The sequence below is a fragment of the Mus musculus genome, chromosome 1, assembly GCF_000001635.26.
Source record: "Mus musculus strain C57BL/6J chromosome 1, GRCm38.p6 C57BL/6J".
NCBI classification, from domain to species: domain Eukaryota; kingdom Metazoa; phylum Chordata; class Mammalia; order Rodentia; family Muridae; genus Mus; species Mus musculus.
Window position 1 is genome coordinate 71,963,976 of NC_000067.6, and position 20,347 is coordinate 71,984,322.

General features: G+C 42.5%; 1 long non-coding RNA gene across 1 annotated transcript in view; it reads right to left on the bottom strand.

The window, feature by feature from the left end:
* Positions 1–20,347, bottom strand: part of 4933417E11Rik (RIKEN cDNA 4933417E11 gene) — a 46,198-nt gene that overhangs the window by 4,978 nt on the left and 20,873 nt on the right. The gene's annotated exons all lie outside the window — the stretch shown is intronic.

Genomic DNA, 20,347 nt, shown 5'->3' on the forward strand with positions numbered 1-20,347 from the left:
TACAGATGCCAGCCAGAGGTGTCAGGTCCCCCCTGGAGCTAGAGTTACAGGTGCTGTGAGCCACACAGCATCAGTGGTGGGAGCTAGACTCAGGTCTCTGTAAGATCAGTATGCTCTTAACCACTGAAACATCTCTCTACACACAGTTCCAAGAAAATGCAATTCATGAGTCTGTCTGAAAACCTGGCCATTTCTTGGTGTTCTAATATTTTTTGGCTCTTTCTCTGGGGGGAGGGGGGTGGGGAGAATCAAGCTAAGCAAACGTTGTCAGGACTTTTCATAGCAAATTCCTTGATTTCTAGAAGCCAACCTCATGCCTTCCTCACTGTGTGGTTGCCTCCCACAGAATCACCAAAGGCTTTGTCACACCTTGGGATTTCTGAGCAGGTGAAGGGCAGCTCTGATGTGCATTAATGACTTGGAAGAGGACAGTACAGAAAATAGTAGATCTGCTTTCTACAGCAGAAATATTCAGATGCCTGGCCCAATGGAGCGCAAAAACCAAGAGGATCCTGGGCCCACTCTGCACGTGGATGCTCAATGGAGTCAAGATTCTGTGCCATCCTCTAGCTCCTGGCCCATGGCAAGTGCTTCACACTGTAGGTGATACCATTGTACACAGGTACACACTGTGCATGCTACCTCAAGTGGACCCAGCATATCTGGGTTAAAAAACACACTGAGAGGATGAGTTTGTGCCAAGTACACCAATAGACAATGACTTCAGATAAAATATTTACCCATAAGTTGGCCCTTGAGCTTTCTGTGTTAAATAGACTGGGGCTTTCATCTACCTAATGGAAAAGAAGTTTTTCCTGTAAAACAGTCCAAACAGAATCAAAACTACTAAAATCCACATGTAGAGAACTGCTCAAGCCTTGCAGGACTGTGGATCCTAGGTCCAGCCCAGCCCCAAGCCTGGTTGCCCCGTTCCTCTCTGCCCCTTCCAGCTCTTCAGCTCTGACTTCACTTCAACAAACAATGCAGTTTCCTAACCCAAGCCACTCTAGGCAAATCAGAGGCCTCGATCATCCAATATGTTTTTAAACAAGCCAATTTTGAAACTACATGAATTTTTATTATTTCCAAATAGAAAGATAAGGGAAACTCCACCATGTTCCTGTGCTGTGAAGAGCAATTACACACCTAAAAGAGAAAAGAACGCTCCCCACCCCCACCCCCCGCTGCCACCAGACATTTCACAGTACAGTAGTTCACTCACAAGCTCTTGTAGACTTTCTGGTGTATTTTTTGCCATATGCCCATAAACTCAATGGGGGCTCACCATGCCAACATATAGATAAAAAACAAGCTTTAGCCATTTAAGCACTTGGAGCACTACCTAGTCGTGGAGAAGACCCAAATCTAAAACTAAGTTTCTGCTCCTTCTTGTTTGAGTTTCTCCTTCACATGATGACATAAAATATTAAGCTCCATTTATTTCATCTACTAGAGCCCTTCACAACAGAAGCGAGTTGGTTGTCTTTACAGCTCCGACACAATGTTTGCCTGACTTTGATGGGACATGATGGAGAACCTGGAATTAGGTGGTAAGGATGGCCAAATAAAAAGGAAGGAAACATTGCAAGATACAAAATATTTAGAAATAGTAAATTTGTGTTTTCTCTGAGTTTGTCTCATTCTTTTTATTAAATATTCATCCCTAGACTGTCCTGCCCCAATGTTACAGATAGAATATGTTTATTCAGTGATGTGGACATGCTTTCTAGTGAAAGGTTGGAATGGATATTTAAAAAACTAAGTCAGGCTGGAGAGATGGCTCAGCAGGTAAGAAGAGCACTGACCGCTCTTCTGAAGGTCCTGAGTTCAAATCCCAGCAACCAAATGGTGGCTCACAACCATCTGTAATGAGATCTGATGCCCTCTTCTGGTGCTTCTGAAGTCAACTATAGTGTACTTATGCATAATAGTAAATAAATCTTTTTTTTTTTAAAGTCTTTTAAACAAAGTGGTATTAGAACCTTGAAAATCAGCTGCCCTCTCTCTAATTGTGACAAAATAAGCAAAAGATGGAGCTTGGGTCTATGGCAAAGAGGAAATTAGACCAAATGAAGTTCCTTAAGATGGTATTTTTATCAGATCATTTGTGTCATCGGTCAATCAAAGGATGGCTCGGCCTTGTTTTCTGCCTTAGAGTCTCCCACAGGCCAGCCACAGTGTCAACCAGAGCCACAGAAATGTCAAGGCTTAGGTCAAGGACAGTATGATGGGTCTGCCTTGTCATCTGTAAAACAAGACTGATAGCTTCTCCATGGTTAGGCTGGAGACATTAAACTAAACCATCCTTTCCTTATGAATGTGCTACTAAAAGCTACTTCTTCAGGATGTGAACAGGTAAGGGAAGGATTCTACCATTCACCAGGTTTGAGAAACAGAGGGTTATATAAAGTTAAATTAATCGTCCTTCATCTTCTTAGAGTCAATAATGAGGCACTGCTCATTCTGAGTCTGCAAAATGATGATTTATAAGGCAGCGTTAGCCAAGCGTATCTGGCCACAATACTTTCCCAAGAGAATTCTGTGTGGTTTGTATTAAATAATAAACCAAACAACTTCAGCACAAACACCTGTCCACGGAGCCGGGCAGATCACCCACTTGCAGTCTGTAGGTGCTGATTCTGAAACACATTATAACACAGGAGTCATGGCAGTATGCCACATGGGTAGTGACAAAACTTATGTCACAGCTACCATAGCATTTGTCTAACAGAATAAATCTCCTGCTACCCCAGGAAATAAATATTGGATTCACCATACCATGCTCTGAGAGAGTACATTTTTGAGACCATCCGGTTGGATCTATTCTTGTAGAAAGAAAACAGGAGAAAATAAGACAAAGCCTGGCATGATACGTGGAGGGAAAAGTGACAAAAGTGCCATACTAAAGGCAGACCATTGCTAAACAAAAAACTAGTTCCTTTCGATTTTACTTCTGAATGTGGGGTTGGCTTAAAGGCTTAAAGGATTTGGTGGTTTTTTTAACATAGATCCAGCCCCCAAGAAAGGCAAGGAAGACATCTGGCAAAATACTGAAGATTTGTGTCTTCTTCATAAAGTGTATTTCTCAGTTGTATGTTCCTTCTTTGTTCAATGTTCTTTATTTAAAATTTAGATGTTGGGGTGAGCTTCAAAGATGTGCAGGCTGCTCTGGGAGGCTGAAAAGGTATGACACACAAGAACAGTGGCTGTTACACACCCTGGCCCTTTCCCGAGGAGTGGCTCCAATTCATTGAAGTGAGACTCGGTGGCTATATCTTTACTAGGTGATATGAACCATGGATGATATATTCAGTAGTGACATCTGTAATATAGTCAGGGTCTTCAAATTGCCTCTCCGAGGACCATAGACATTTTTATTAAGCAAAGCAGTCAAGGTAAAATTCGGGGCAGGGACATAAGTACAAGGTGACGAGACAATCACCCACCTGGGTCACAGGACAAAGCAGAAACCCAGTTACCAGAATAGAAGCACAATGTCAGAGGCGTGCACCAGCTCATCAGTGGTCAACCTGCATTTCAATACTCCTTAATTCCCAACAGATGCCATGGCTGGGTTGGTCTCAGACTCCTGAGCCTGCAGGCAGGGGCCCAGGACAAGCAGTCAGGGTTCCAAGCACAAGAATCCAGTGCTCACAGAGCCATTTCTTAGGCTTCTTTTCCATGATGACAGGGCACTGAGGTCCCGGTCAGCATGACTGCCAAGCAGAGTGGGCAGCAGAGAAGAAGGAAGTCAAGGAAAAGGGGGCACTGTCATTGGCCTGGCTTGCTGGTCCTGCAGGGAGTGGTGTCTGAGGGTGGAAAAGAGAGAGGGCTGCATTTGTTTGTTTATTTCCTCATGGCAACTTACAAACTTAGCCAAACGCAGATAAAAATTAAGTGCATGAAAACTTTCCTAACCTTCTGACTCAGAAATGTTACTAAATATGTGGGTCAGATGTAGGCGGATATAAGCAAAATCCTAAGCCCCACCCAACAGTCTCTACACGGTTTCCCCTCTGCCTTCACACAGAAAGAACTCTCAGTGCCACTGAGATGAGTTTATTTGATTTTTCTAAAATAATACAAAAGGAAAGCCAATGTGCGCCTTCCTTATGTCGCCTAAGCTCAAAGCATTGAACCATATGAGTAGACACTTGGTCACAACTTGGGATTGGTTATTTCTCTTTGTATTCTCTCTTAGTTCTCTCTGCCTTTCCGCCATTCCTGTGACAGCACATGACTGGGGTGTCCCCAAGACTAAAGGCAATATCTCCAGTGGGCTGAGACCAAGGATCAGCAAAGGAATAGAATAGTGTTGACAATGGTTTCTGACATGGCTTGCTTTCAGTGAGTAGCTCCTGGTGAGACAGGTTGACCAGCAGCTGGCAAAGGAAAAATTGATTCATTTTCAATAAATATTGGGTCAAGAGTTCAGTTGATCCATGCACATTTCTAGATTTCATTTGTGCTTTAATGAACTAGCTGGGGCAGGTGGAGGGGGTGGGGCAACTGTAAAACCAAGGGAATTCCTGTCGGACCACACCACAGAGCTCAGTGTAAAACTCAAAACTGCTTGCCACATGGGCGTGTTGATAAAGTACCTGCTGTGCAATGTGAAGACCCAGGTTGGAGCCCAGCACACACGTGAAAAAGCCAGGTGTGGTGGTTCACATCTCTAACTCCAGCACTGAGAGCAGAGAGTCGGGCAGAGCCTGGACATTCATTTGTCAGCCAGCCTAGCCAAACCGATACCCTTCAGGCTCAGTGGGAGGCTCTGTCTCAAGAACCAAAAGTGAATTGAGGAAAGGCACCCAACACTGATGTCTGTCCTACACACACACACTGACACACACACACTGACACATACACACACATGCTCCCACACACATGCACACACATGTGCATGCACATGCACTCATATACATGCATATGCATAGGCATACACACACACACACACACACACACACACATTTTTAAAGGTGAAAAATGTCACCAAACTTCACAAAAGAAATTAAAACTTCTCTTTCCTTAAAAGGAAAGAAATGTATTCATGCATGTATTTTGTGTATGTGGGTGCTTTGTCTGCATGCACATCCACACAGCAGAAGAAGGCACTGGATCCCGTTATAGATGGTTAAAGCTGTCATGTGGGCTGTGAGAATTGAACTCAGGACCTCTGGAACATCAACCAGTGCTCTTAACCACTGAGCTCTCTCCAGACCCTCCTTTCTCTCTTCTTCAAAACCACCTTTACTTAGTGTCGACTTCAGAAACTCTTTTCCCCTTGATTTGATCTAAGCTAGATTTAATTCAGTGGCACATGCCTCTAGTCCCAGCGACTCAAGAGACTGAGGTTAGAGAGACATTTGAGCCCAGAAGTTCAAGGCCTTCTTAGGAAATACAGCAAGACCCACCTCTAAATTCATCCAGCCAGCCAGCAATCAATACCTATACTTGATAAAGTTGTAAATTACCAGAAGAAATAAGAAAGTAAAAATAAGTAACAACATATCTCTTCACCCCCTGTCTATTCAGTAAATAAAAATTTACTGCGTTTTTATGCTGAGGGAAGGGATAGAGCTACTAAGCTACTGTACCTTGGACATTCAAAGCTCTGGAGAGAGTATGTCCATAATCCTGACACAAGGTTTCCTCACTGAAGGCCCATAGATCAGTAGCTAGCACACAGCAGATACTACATAGGCATCTATATGGGGGTGGTGGTAGTGGTAACAATCCCATTTGTATTTGTCTTTAATAGAGAATCTCTTGTCCATACTCCAGCTAACCGTTACCTTATCTCTCACTGGGCTCCCCTCCCTATCTAGAGACTTGGCACCTATATCAGTCTATTCTAAATACTCTTCCCAACCGACATTTATCAAGGAATCTTTTCTTTTTTTAGTGTGCATGCCATGTACCTATGAGTGTGGGTGTACCTTGGCTGTTATTCCTTGGGTGTTATTCACCTTGGGAGGAGGGACGGTTGTTTGGTTGTTTGGTTGGTTGGTTGGTTGATTGATTGGTTGGTTAGTTGGTTTTGAGGCAAAGTCTCTCACGTGATCCATAATTCACCAAGTAGGCTAAGCTGACTGGCTGGTGAAGCCCAGGATCTACCTGTCTCTGTTTCCCCAACACTAGAATCACCTACCACCACCACACTCAACTTTGTCTACATGAGTTGCTCAGGATTAACTCTGGTCCTCTGCAAATTAAGCACTTTACTAGCAGAGCCATTGCCTCGGCCCAAGATTTTTTTGTTTATGTGGTTCTTGGAGAGAGAGAGAGAGAGAGAGAGAGAGAGAGAGAGTTCACAGATTAAACTACTCTCCATCATTAATACTCAGAAAAGAAAAATGTGCAGTCAGGTCTCAGCACTGTCCCTTCTTGAATTCCATCCATCTGCTGCCTGGATGGTGCTGACAAAACCTCTATTTCACTTTATAGATTCGTTCATTCAGTAATTTCCCTGTTGATTCATTGGTCTCAAGTCAACCTGTCAACATTCTGCCTTGTAGATTCAAGAACACAATTGCGTAGGAAGGGAAGGTAAATGTTGGCTTTCCTCTGCAGGAGACAAGAAGATGATTCATCCCTCAACATTCTTCTGCTTTAAGGCCATTTCCAGGAATGCCAGGAAGCAAGAATGAAGTCAGCAGCCAATGCGCAGACGAAGACATTTTTGTGCTGTGTCGATTCATAAGACCATTGGTTGCTACTACTGGAGAGATCCTACTGCATTCAGGATGGTCAATAATCACCAGCTAATTGCAAACGCCAGTCAACACAGCAACTCCCAACACACATACACACACAGCCTGACTCATTCGCCATAAGTCCAGGTTTCCCCAGCCTGTAAACATAAATAAGAAAGGTCATTTTTTCTATTATTTATGGCAACTCAAGACTCCATTTATCAAACAAGCTGGGTCTCAGCCTCTTTCCCTGGGAATCCTCCAAGGTGGTGGTAGTTTATGTACTTTCCTGAGTCAGTTGGTCTCTGCTTCCTCAAGTTCAGGCCATCAATCTCTAATCTGTCCATGGGCCACTTAGGCCAACTGCCAGCTGCCATTTACTCCTTTAGAATACTGCCGACCCATTTCTGGCAATTGCTGCTGCTTCTGTGCTGTTCTTGCTTGGGGAAGAAAGGAAGAGAGCAAGGCACCTCTCCTCTAGGTATGCAAGAAATGCTGCTGTACACAATACAACCTAGACGCTCATCCCTGACAAGTCTTGAGACCAAAGAAAGGAACTGTAACTTTGCTATTCCAAACCAGTTCCATCCCTCAGCATCACCTAGAGCCTGACAGTAATTCATCTTCTCAGGTCTCATCCCATCTTCCTAAAACATAACCCGAATGCCAGTAAGATTCTCGGGTCACAAGTATGCATTTTGAAGTTCAAGAAACATACATTTCAACACAGAAGGACTTTTATCTTCGAGTCAGGAACCTACTATTGCCTTGCTGGACCCATTCACTGTCCTTCTCCATCTTGTGTTGAGCTCAAGATGCTAACCTCTGTTAAAACACACTAACAGGACTTCCTCTACCAATCAAGAAACAACAGTGAACAAATGAATCCTTGATGACAGAAGATATTTTGTACTTTACCCAAGAAGTGTGTGTGTGTGAGAGAGAGAGAGATATGAAATATTCTCTATATAATATTCACTTGTGATTTGCTAAGCTTCCTTTGAGACACATATATGGCAATACTTTTGGAATGTGTAACAAGAGAAGTAGGTGACAATATTACCAGCACCAAGCACAATTATCTAAAATAGCCATATGTTTTTCTACACATAAAAAAAAAATGCCAAGTCTATACTAAGAAACCAACATTCCTCATGAAGAGGCTGGCTAAGCCAACAAAACCCACGGGGTACAGAGTGGAATTGGTGGGCTGTTGGGTGCCACCTGATCCTTCTTACAAACAATATTCTGATAAGTGATTTGTTTGCATTCTTCAGCCTGACTATAACTCTAATGGCCGTGCTCAGTTCCATCTGAAATTACTTAGCCCAGCTGATCTAGGCGAAAAGAACATTTTAGAGTTTTGTATAATGAGCACTACCTCGCAGGCAGTGAGTTGGCCCATTCGTGTGGTTTCTAAGCCAAAAATTCTTCCTCCTCTTAGCAATGGAATCACATAAAAGATCCCCAGAGAACTTACTCAGATGAGCCCAGAGAAGAGGGCTGAAGAAGAGTGAGTCTGTCCTTGGCAGTGTGGGGCGAGTCAGCTGACTCTGTGGGCCTCCTGGGCTTTCGAATCTCTGGACCACCTCCTGTGCTTTTAGATTTCATCATTTTCTCCTAATGTGAAGAGTGGCTTTGTCAAGTCTATGAGAAGCTCTCAGAAGACACTGAGAAGGTAAAAGGCAGAATTACAGTAACTCTGCTCATTGCATTCATAACCCAGGATTGTGGACTTTTATATTTCTAAATGATCTCTGTTTTACATGGAAAGAAAAATGGTGAGCATAAGCACTAACATAAGCAGAAAAACACAATATTAATGAGAAGCAAAATTATATATGAAGAGTCTAGGTATGGCTCTTACAATGTATATAAGAAAAATGTGTTTTTAATTAAATAATGTAGTAATTATAAAGTAAATGTTACAGCTTACCAGTCGCAAGAGAACTTAAGACCAAATGATAATTGAAACTATGAAAGAGAGAAAGAAAGAAAGAAAGAAAGAAAGAAAGAAAGAAAGAAAGAAAGAAAGAAAGAAAGAGGGGGGAGGGAGGGAGGGAGTTAGAGAGGGAGGAAGGAAGGAAGGAAGGAAGGAAGGAAGGAAGGAAGGGAGGGAGGGAGGGAGGGAGGGAGGGAGAGAGAAGAGAAGAGAAGAGAAGAGAAGAGAAGAGAAGAGAAGAGAAGAGAAGAGAAGAGAAGAGACGAGACGAGACGAGACGAGACGAGACGAGACGAGAAGAGAAGAGAAGAGAAGAGAAGAGAAGGATGATACAAGGAAAGAAGAAAAAGGAGGAGGAGAAGAAGGAAGAGGAGCTGCCACAGCCTTCGCCATACTTCCGGTGACTGCCAGTGTCCTTCTGCCTCCTTGGAGAACCTACTGGGCCACCTGCTTCTCATGGCTCTTGTAAGAGATATCATTTCCTTGGCTCTACCTCTTTGAGACCTGCTTCTAACCTGTCTAACCCACCACTTTATCTCAGGTTTAAGTGGCCTATAGAGACTTAGAAAAAGACAACTCAAACAACCTAACTCCAGGTACCCAGGCCCTGTGGCAAAAACATTAAGTAACATGAAAACAAACAACATGCCCTCATCCCAAATTACCAGCCCATTAGAGATGGGTCCCGTGGGGAATGACTTGGACAAATTTTAAGACAAAGGATCCAAAGTAGCGATTATAAACATGTTCAAAGAATTCCAAGAGGATGCGAATATGCAGCTTAATGAACTTAGCGAAGACAGGAATAAACTGATAGAAGTCCTAGAAAACGTAACTGAAGGAAATAAGGGAGATAAATCGGGATATAAAAAAAGAATCCAATAAAAAGAGCTACCAAAGAAAACCCAGTCTGAAATGAAGCTGGAAATGAAAGTTTTAAGTGGTCTAATCAAAAGCTCAGTAGAAAGTCTCCTGCAACATGAGCAAGGAAGAACTTCAGGGCTTGAAGCCAAAGACAAGGGGTCAGATCACTTAATAAAAGAAAATAATAATTCTTTGAAAATATAAGAACAGAATGAACAGCACTCTTGGGACATGATGAAAACACCAAATCTACAAATTACAAGCCTGGAAGAAGGAAACAAATTCTAAGCTGAAAGCATAGAAAAGTACACAATAAAATCATAGAAGAAAATTTCCCGAATCGTGAGAAGGAGATGCCCACAGAGGTATAAGATGCAAATGGACAGGACCAGAAAGCACATTCTGCATGACATATTATGGTTAAAACAATAGCTATACAAAACAAAAAGGAGTTATTGAAAGCTGAAAGAAGCACTTGTCACATGTGAAAGCAGACACATTGTAATGACAGCTGATCATTTGATATAAACTATTAAAGCCAGATTGGGTCACAGCAGCATTTTGCTATAAGCAGCAGTAACTGCAGAGGCTCATAAGAATGCAGAAAACAAGTACTTGCTGAATGCTCATTCCTAAGTGGGACATCTGTATCACCCCCTCCAAGGCTCAAGAAACACCATAGAAGAGGGGCTGAAAACCACTAGAGCTACAGAAAGGAGGGAGTGTTGTGGAATAATGCCCTCCAGGTACAGCATGGGCACTGAACTCACGGCAGACAGCTCTGTGTACCCGCATGAAACTCTCACAGAGTTAGATCCATGAACATTCTGTCATGGAGGAAGAAGGGCTCACAAAGCCCCACCGTTCCTTGAGGTCCTATAAACAACTCAGTTAACAGTTGCTGGGGGAAAGAAATAAATTTCCTTCAATGGGATAGACACTGACAGGCTTAAACTCCTATAAATAACGCTTCATGCATGCTCCTAAGAGCAGCTACGATGAAATTCACTGGGTCACCAAAAAAGACCCAAGAGGCAGGAGGAGATGAGAAGTAGGTAGGGAATTAGACAGATTAACAGGAGTGAATATGATCAAAAGACATTTCATACCTGTACGAGGGTGGCATAATGAATCATTACTATATACAACTCGTACGAAACAGAAAGAAAGAACATAAAATTGATTTCTAAACATAAAAAATAATGGTGAGGTAAATAGACTAAAATGGAAATATTAATAATAAAGTCCTGGGTTCACTATCAAGCATCAGAAAAAGGGGAGAAGGAGCCAATAGCAAATTGAACACTGTGAGGGAAGATGTTCCAGTTTGTAAGGAGCTTGCGCCCTGCTGGGCAGCCAGGGGACCTTTTAGAGGAGTTTGCCCTCTGCAAGGTCTTGAGGTCACTGCGGGTGCTGCCTTTTTAAGGAAGTGAGATTAGTTCTCCAGAGAGGGTTGTTGCAAAAGGGGCAAGCCTGGCTCTCCCCTTTCCTGTATGAGGATGTAACCTCTCCCACCCACATGCACTCCCCATCATCATGCCGCCTGATGTTGGATCTTCATCAGAGGAGGCTCAGAAGGGCTGCCTCCTAGAGACACGTGATCAGATCTGGAGGGACTCAGAAAAAATGCACAGCATAACTAAATTCACAACTATTTTTTTTACTAGTTGTAACTTATACAGATATAGCAATTTTTAAAGGTCTGTTCATTATTTTCTTTCCTTCCTACTCAACTTAAAACTCAATCAGGAGAAAAATCTGTATAATTTAAAAATTAACAAATGAATACTTCTTTAATGGCTCTCAACCAGAGCCAAGGGATAACTCAGTTAGTAAAATGTTTGTTGTCCAAGCGTGAGAACCTGAGTCTGGTCCCTAGACTCACTCTGAAAGCCAGACATGATGCGGTTTTACACACTTGCAATCCAGTGCTGAGAAGGTGGACACTGGAAGATGCCTGAGCCTCAATACCCAATCAGCATCCCTGGGGAGTCCTAGGACAGTGAGAGAGCCGGCCTCGGAAACAGAGGTGATGGCTTGGAATAGCGCTAAGCGCTAGAGTGTTTACCTAGCATGTGCGAGTCCCTAACTCAATTCCTAGCACTGCAAGAAAAAAAGAAGGGTGAAGCCAGTGGTTGGTCAAGCAAGTTAAGTGACCTGCTGCCTAAGCCTGTCAACTAAGTTAGAGTTTGACCCCTAAAATGCACATGGCAGAAGAGATTCATGAAAGTTGCCCTCCATATGTTCACTGTGGTATGCATATCTACCACTGCACACATAAATGAATAAATGAGTAGATGTGAAAAAAAATTAAAGATGTCCAGAGCCTGAGGAATAACACGTGGAGTTGTCCTCTCCCTTGCATAAGCACGCTCTCTCTCTCTCTCTCTCTCTCTCTCTCTCTCTCTCACACACACACACACACACACACACACACACACACACACACACCCCTGAACACAAACACAAACATGCACACATAAAAGCCTTAACCAGCTCCTTAGCCATTATTTCCTTCCCAGCATCTAATATTCTAAATTACATTAGTCTTGTAAGCCACATACAATTGAACACAGAAATAACTGAACACTGGGCCAAAGGCCCAAAGCACAGCCTGGACCAAAACCCATGGAAACTGATGAGACGCTGGGATACAGTCCTTTTGCTTTGTGGGAACCACTTGGTTCTGTTCCAGCACACCTGATAGATAATTTGACAATTGCAAAGGAAAACGTGGGGCTGTTGATAAGGGAAGCTAAGTCAGAAACTAAAAGGAAAGTCTAAGAGAAATGTAAGGGAGGCTAAAATAAACTGTATGGTGGATTCAGTTCCAGTCACTACAGAGTGTGCCTGGGAAACTGGGGTGTGGGGGCTGGAAAAAAATAATCCCGTTGATTGAGGGTGGCAAACTTGTTCATTGAAAAATGTTACAAAGAATTTTCTGGAACAACAACAACAACAACAAAAAAAAAGATGGCATGGTTGGTAAACAGCTTGTTATGCAGTTATGAAGACCCAAGTTCTTTCCCAGAACCCAGGATGTGACTCTACACACTTGTAATTCCACTGCTGGGAAGCCAGAGATGGAGGATCCCTGGGGCTTGCTGGCCAGTCAACGTAGCCCGGTCAGTCAGCGTAGCCCGGTCAGTCAGCGTACCCAGTCAGTGAGCCCTGGGTCCAAGTGAAGCTTCGTCTCCAAAGACAAGGTGGATGACTGCTGAGGAATGACACCAAGGTTTGACCTCTGGTCTAGACAGACAGATAGACAGAGAAGAGCTCGCGCACACACACACACAATTTTTAAATACTGCTTTCTCTTCTAACTTAAAGCAGATAAACGTATAACCTGTATTCAGAGTTCACATTACCTGGAGCTGTTTCTCCTTCGCAGACACCCTCCCGTGCCCTCTCCTCCTCACAGTGGACATGCTATCAAGTGGGACTCTGGTCATGTGGCTTTTCCCTGCATCCACTGTGGATGTCTTTACACTGATCCCATCCTAGCTAGGTTCAAAGGGCTGCAGCCCATCCTGCTGTGTGTGTCAAATCCTGCAAGTGCTTTTTAGCTATAATTCTAGGCTGAGGTTCAGTTCTGATCTGCACCCCTGGAGTTAGCACTAGACTCTAGAGCTGAGAACACTCTCTCTAACAAGCTTGCCCTCACTTCAGACACCAGTCTCAATTCAGGGATCCTCAAGCCGTGGCAATTCTCACCAGCTCAAGTTATGACCCAAAGCAGTGTACAGAACTCACGAAAGCAACATATTTATAATTGATATTCGATTTCAAAGATACTAGTTAGAACCAATCAAACAGAAAGATACATATGGAGAGGTCTAGGAGGGTCCAGGAGACATGTACATTGTCCCCAGAGACTCAGAGGTATCAACTGTCCCAGGTAACCAGCATGATCGCATCCTGGAAGCTACCCTGAGCTCAGCGCTCAGAGTTTATTATACGGGGGAGTTAGTGTGAAGACATGACTAATGGAGTTGAACTCAACCTACAACTTTCTCCTTCTGTCCCCAGAGGTTCAGAAGGTGAGATGATATATGGCTCAAAACCCCACCCTCTAATCACATGAATAGTATTGGCATGGCCTCCATCAGTCCTGAATCATCTCATGACTGACTGACCAGGGCCTACAGTCAATAACAAATACGCCTATCCCTCAGGAAATTCCAATGGCTTAGAAGCTCTCTCCCGGGATGCAGAGAAAGACCAGACAAATTCTTTGGCTTAGAGGCTCCTTCCCTGAATCCAAGGAGAAAGACCAGACACATTCTTTAGCATGCTGTAGGCATGCACCTACTCCTGAAACCCAGTCCACGGCTTTCCAGTCTAGACCTTCAGGAGGCCAGTCCTCTGGTTCTCACAGTACTTCTCTACCAGCCAAGGATGTGAAACTCACGGTTGCTGCTCTGAAGTGATTTTGATTTACCCAAGACTCCCTGAAACTCCATTCGGGCACCTCCCTCAAATTTAAATCAAAACTGGATGAACAAAAAGAATGCAGTTAGAAATGGGTATATATAAAATACCAATATTCATAGTATCCTCAAAGCATAAAGAGGACTATTTAGCCTGGATTTCATATGGAGAAGAAAAGTGCATGAAATCCATAGCAAAAGACTTAAAAATACAGAAAAGGAAAGTATACTTTTGTAATTTTCTTACACGTGTTAGCATTTTAAATAGGCAAGTTAAGGATGTATGCTGTCAATTGTAGGGGCGCTGGTTATTACAGGCTTTGACACGATAAGCAATGATTCTCAGGATGTGGGGGGTAGATATCTTAGTTCAGACTGTTAACAAAACATCATGAAATGGCTCCTTACAAACAGCATAAACTTATTCCTCATGGAATTCTTCATACTTCAGGTCTAAGACTAGAGGGCCACCATCATTGAGTTCTGGTGAGAATTACTCATGGCTGTCTTCTTGTTATATGCCCACAGGGTAGAAAGAGAAGGAGAGAACTTCCTAGTGTCCTTTTGTAAGCAACTAGTCCTGGGACTCCTGAGATGGCTCAGTAGTTAAGAACATAGGCTGCTCTTTCAGAGGACCTGGGTTCCACTCCTTGCACCCATGTTCAGCACTGTAACTCCAGTTACAGGGGATCCAGTGTCCAGCTTCTTCTTCTGGCCTCTGAGGACACCAGACAAACAAATGGATCACAGACATGCCATACAGGCAAAATACAAGCATACTTTAAATTTAAATTTTTAAAGGAGAACACTGATCCCTTTTATGAAGGTTCTATCCTCTTCACCTAATTACCTCCCAGAGACCCCACCACTTAATAGCATCATTTAGGAAATAGGATTATTTTTCAAAGGGGGATTTAAAAGAAGGGATACAGTTTCAGATTAATATACTTAAATTCATGAAGATGGAAAAGAATAAAATGTAGTCAACTGCCTTGGGTCATCAGATCCAATACACCCTCACACCATAACAGCACACAGAGATAACCCACCTGGTTTTGATACCAACAAATGACTGATGGGCTGACATTACCATGGGGGGCCTACCTCTTTCCCAGACTCAAAGCCTGAATGCAATTCCCTTGAGTGGTCTCAGCCTAGTCGGATTCTACCGCACAATTTGGAAGGTGCCTGGGCTCACATGACTTTGGTTTATATTTCAAGAATTCATCTGTTGGTTTTAGTTTGGCTTCCAAACACATATTCCCACAGACATTGTATTATACATTATGGTTAAATCCTCAAAACTGCCCACAGAAGGCTCTTTAAGTTATTATATTTGAAATATGTACTAAAATAGTACCATATCAACTTTGCTAACCCAGCACTTATAAGCCGAGAGAGAGAGAGAGAGAGAGAGAGAGAGAGAGAGAGAGAGAGAGAGAGAGAGATTCCATTTTGCACCTGGAGAAGGCAGGATTGCCTGGGGGCGGGGAGGAGAGTTAAGGATAAGAGGCAGGGATGCCTGGGGCCTCTTAACAACCTGGGTGTCAGAAGAAGCACCCAAGGAAGACATCTGTTGTCCATCATCCATCTACTCCATCTGGAAACAATATTTTGATTTCACGTTGAGGAACTCGCTACCCCCTCCTTTCTCAGTGTGTGTGTGTGTGTGTGTGTGTGTGTGTGTGTGTGTGTGTGTGTGGTTGCATTGGACTTAGTCTGATCTCATACCCACACTCCAGGGTGACTGCATGACAGAGGCAGGGATGGCCACAGTGACTACCTCAGAGATGGTCATGTCATGACTTTCTTTCCAGTTAGAACTCAGACCAGGTTTGTATCCCCCAGACAACACAGTGCTGGGCACACAAGATGTTGCTGTGCCCAAATAAAGAAGGGAATGATACACAGTGACCAATGACCAGCTACCATTGGCTTTTATATCACTTTAAGGTTTTTTTGCATAGCAGTGACTGTTGACTGCCTTTCAACAAGTGTATGCTGCAGACCGAGTGTGATTTTTATGGAGACATAATGTTCTGAAAATAAAATTTCAATATCATTGATTTAAAAATATTTTACTTTGAGTTATATAAGACTGTATTTGATTTTATTAACTATCTTCTAGTGATACTGCTCTCACCTGGTTGTATGTGTCTCCTAGGCTCAGGGTCAAGTTTAGGGCAATCATACAAAATCACAAGAACCAATATGAATAAGCAGAGCATTAAAACAATAAGAAATAACAATGCAATGTTCCCACTGACACGCAGGTCAAAGACACTCCTCTCAGACTTTTAAAAGAGTAAAAACAATTTTTAGCAAGCTTTGCAGAGCACTGTGCAAGTATTATTTCTGAGTCATTTATGCTACAATGATTGCCGTCCCTTTTCTTCTCCATTCAAGAGAACATGACATCTAAAAGTCAAATCAAGACAACTTGAAACCATTTGCACTTAAGCTGTAGGTTTCTTTATAACGTGTAATGAATGAATAAGTTAAACCACCTCTCTCTCTCTCTCTCTCTCTCTCTCTCTCTCTCTCTCTCTCACACACACACACACACACACACACACACATACCACCCACAAAGAAATCATAAATGTGATTCTTTTCAATATAAACAAAAAGCATTCATTTTCCCTCTGGAGAAGTATCTGTTCTAGCCATCAAACTCTATAATAAGAATTTGCACTTACTTTATTGGCTAATAGCTTTGTGCTAACCCAGAAACTCGCTTACCTCTATTCTCAATATTACATTTTTTTTCTGGCTAAAATAATCTTTCTATATGCTTAAAAGCTGAGTATCCATTTTCAGAAAGGGTGTGATTAACTCAGCCTTGAGTTTGTTGGGCAGACGCCTCAGTGGCCAGTTATGGAAAACTTTATTTCCTTGGTCTGTTTCTCATTATCGCAAACACATCCTTACTTAGAGACTGCAGCCTGCAGTCTTTCAAACAGTATCCAGGCTGAGGGCCCAGTGAAAGCCAGAGGCAGAAGAGGAAAGATAATTCAATGTTTATCGCCACCTTGGGCTCTGGGGCATTCTGTCTCATTATCTGGGAGAGAAAGCTAGGCTAGAGACTATCCTCTTCCTATGGTACACAAACAGGCAGATAATAAACTGAGGTCCTGAACCTGGCTTTGGTTGAGACTAAGTCTCTAACAAGATGGCACATGTGGTTTTTAAGCACCTAAAATGCAAGTGTGGCCAAACCACAAATGCTTATAATCCAAGCTTCCCGCTTCCATTTTTATTTATGTGCAAAGTGGATGATGGATGGATAGTTGGATGGATGGATGGATGGATGGATGGATGGATGGATGGATAGATGGATGGACAGAGGGGTAAATGGATAGATGAATAGATGGATGGATAATAAAATGTTCCTAGTCCAGGGTTCTAGTGCAGGAATTTTCTAGAACAGCTAATGAACTTGGGATATCATATTTCAATGCTGCAGTAGGACAACCACCAACAAAACACAGTGAATCTGGTACAGAAACCCAGGGAGGATGGATCAGCAAGAGCTAAACTCCTGTAGTAAATTTGGTAGCAATTCTACTTAGAGCTACTCTTCAGCTCACTCCTAGTGGGGCAGGCAAAGTCTTACAAAGTATTCCCACTTCACCTGGAGTTAGCTTGCCATCCTAATTCCAGGCCCACCCTGCTAACCCAGGAGATCCTAAGTGGAGTGCCCCACCAAGGGCTAGAGACAGTATCTAGCCCACAGAAAACACCTGAGAAGCATGAGCGAAGATGATATCAACCACTCTGTTCTCTGGATTTCTCATCTGAAATATTAACTAATAAGCAGTTTTCACACGTGCAGTGCAGATCATTACATCAGGCTTGTAGTTTAAAAAGTATGTCCATAGCTGGTTAGATGGCTCAGTGGGTGAAGGTGCTTGTTATCAGCGATGACCTGAGTTTCTGATCCTCAGAACCCCACACAGGTCCACATATATCGTCTAACCTCCTCCATACATGTGCCATGGCATAAGCATCTCTCTCTCTCTTTCTCTCTCTCTCTCTCTCTCTCTCTCTCTCTCATACACACACACACACACACACACACACACACACACACACACAAAATAATAATAATAATAAATGTAAAAAAAAACAATTTGTTTTCATAATCATTCTTCGGTAGTCTTCACAATAACTGTTGGGAAAACAGTGGAATCAATATTATATTTGTTATTGTTAGTGGTGAAGTTGTTTCAGGCATGGTAACTAGGAAATCATGAGGCTAAGTGAGTTAAATAGCTGCTTAAGTCTTTATAGAGTTGTTAGGCAACTTACACAAGAATGAATAAATAATATTTATATGGGCAGGCAGCAGAGCGTTGTAATTAAATCACACACTTTAAGTTCAGTAGCTGGGCTCCATCACTTACTGGGATGGCTAATTTTATGTATGAACTTGACTGGGTCACAGAGTATCTGTATATTTGACTGAATATTATTTCTGAGTGTAAAAGTGTAAGGATGTTTTCAGAAAAGATTAACATTAAAATCAGCAGAGTAAAAAAGGTTACCCAATATGGGTGGGGTTTGTTCAATTTATTGAAGATCTAAACAGATTCTTCCCTCCAAAACAGGCAAAACCAGAAAGAATTCTTCTGCCTGGTGACTTTTAGACAATTTGCAGCCAAGACTGCAATGATTAATCGGCTCAGTGTCCAGCTGGATGCAGTAGCTCTCCTTATTTTATTCAATCTTCCTTCTCCCTCTTCTCATCCCTTCCCTGGCCCCTTCCCCACCCCCTCTGTATGTGCATGTATACACGTATATGTCTATGTGCATACCTATCCCCCCCTGCCCTCCCCCAACATGCACACACACACACACACCACATACACACAACCACAAGACTGTTCTGAGAGTTCTGGAGAACTTGGAAAAATGCAAATCTTATTACTAAGAAGTACAGTGCTATTACAACAGTACCAAAAAATGTGGAAGTGTTTTAAGAACTGGATCACATGTAAAGGGGGCTCCTAAGAGTTCTTGATGTTGGGAACAAGCAAAAGAAACTTATTCTAAGCACTACTGTTTCATTTTCAGAAACCAAATTCAAGATCCCATAAGTAATATAAACATTTCTGTTATAAACAGTTGTCTGAGACCAGCCGTCTCAAAGACAGCTTCTCCATCTTGCTGGCAGAGTCAAACATATTCATATTCCCAAGCCTAGGAATGAACGCCTATCCCACTTCTCTGAATGTTTTCTTAATTGTCTGCTAAATGATAAATAATATAGACATTGCTATCTAAACCATGGTGTACGTGTTGTATTATATATATATATATATATATAACTGCCTGTTATGCCCTAATTAACTATATGCAGCTGACCCGTTCCTTTATCCCCTTATTACTCTGAGTTCCAGACCTAATATCAAGGAGAATGAATTAAGAACCTTAAAGTCAGGTGTCCAACAGATACTCCCTTGCTTAACCCATAGTGTCAAAATACAACTGGATAACTCTACAGCTCCCCCCACACCCAAATAAGTGGCTCCCATACTTTAAAAATATTGTACATTCTCCCTTTGGGGATGTAGTTCAGATCCCAAACTGACTGCCTCCCTGAGTGCTGCCAAAACAAAGCTTTCCTTTTTAAGCTTTCGTATCTGATATGAGTTTTCTCAGCTTCCACCCAACCCAGCGCTGACACACTAGAAAGAGCTGAGATTATTGCGAGGGATTGTTACAGGCAATGCTGGTAAAGGCACAATAAGGACCCTACAGAAGTCCTGCACAGTTTTGTTGTTTATTTTTGATTTTTGAAACAGGAGCTCCTCTAGCCCAGGTCAACCTTGACCTTGAACTTCTGAGTCTCCTGCCTCTGTCTTCCAAGTGTTGGGCTTACAAGCATGAGTCCTCATACCCAGCTGAGATCTTGCATCTTCTTGGAGAATACAAAGTAATACGAACAGAATGTCGATAATAACAGATGGTTAAGGCGATTCTGATGACGAGGTCACATAAATAAACACATGGAGGCTGGAGAGATGGCTCAGCAGTTAGGAACGTGGGCTGATTTCACAGAGGGACTGTTGCATTCCAAGTACCTCTTCAGATGGACTCACAATGAATCGTTTGTAATTACAGCTCCAGGGGGATCCAATGCCCTCTTCTGGCCTCCTCAGCATCTGCACTCAAAAGCACATTCCCACATACTGACACAGTACACGTACACATGATGAAATAATAAAATAAATTAAGTAATAAATGAACACATTATTGGATCATGGGGGAAGGTTATTCCTGCTGTAAAGTGGTAACACTGTTTTATTGTGTTATGAAAGGTAGAGATTACAAGCATTAAAATTGGTTATTCACCCATGAAGATTTATATAACCATTTGTTTACTTTGTTGATTGTGTTCATTTGTTTGCTTG